The sequence below is a fragment of the Dendrobium catenatum genome, unplaced genomic scaffold, assembly GCF_001605985.2.
Source record: "Dendrobium catenatum unplaced genomic scaffold, ASM160598v2 original_scaffold_105045, whole genome shotgun sequence".
Classification (NCBI taxonomy): Eukaryota; Viridiplantae; Streptophyta; class Magnoliopsida; order Asparagales; family Orchidaceae; genus Dendrobium; species Dendrobium catenatum.
The window spans coordinates 1-576 of NW_021423482.1; the positions used below are offsets into that span (position 1 = coordinate 1).

Genomic DNA, 576 nt, shown 5'->3' on the forward strand with positions numbered 1-576 from the left:
CAATATATGAAACTGAAATGTCGTTGCTGCATCAAATACAGAGGAACTAATTTTTTATCCATATAAAATATCAAAAGTAAACAGACATAAACAGAAACAATAACAAAACTTAACGTTAACCACAAAAATTTGTAAACCATCGCTGCAACATGTAGGATTCACCTTATATAATCTTCATACTATAGATGTGTGCTAGTAACAGGGAATTTCATCATAGTAAGATGATGCATTACCACGTCCGGCCAGGAATAAATAGCACAAGCTTCCACAGTGTTCAGAAAGCATTCAGACGGCCCATGCTGCAAAATAAGTGAAGAAAGAACAAAGTTACTACGCCTCCTATAAATAAAGAGAAATGGCAATGGGTAGGTTTCTTCCGATGCAAGAGAGAAATTTCTTTACAGAATGGGATTAGGATTTGACTTTGGGCATACTTTTTCGTAGAATGTACCAGCTTTCAAATTTAAAAAAGAAAATCTTTAAATGTAGTAAGTACCTGGCATGAGATAGTGGAGTTGGGCCCAATCATAGCGTTTCCATAGGGAACGAGACGGAGATCGACAATGGAGATGAGGC

The 576-nt window shown here is 36.6% G+C and overlaps 1 long non-coding RNA gene across 2 annotated transcripts; it reads right to left on the bottom strand.

Annotated features, from left to right (window-relative positions):
* On the bottom strand, window positions 1-576 carry LOC110115552. 2 transcript variants are annotated; one of them, XR_002305350.1, is made up of 3 exons: window positions 497-576; window positions 234-299; window positions 1-26 (listed from the first exon to the last, which is right to left on the bottom strand). It is a non-coding gene; the product is annotated as an uncharacterized LOC110115552 (long non-coding RNA). The 2 variants fall into 2 exon arrangements; XR_002305351.1 differs by having other exon boundaries at window positions 163-299.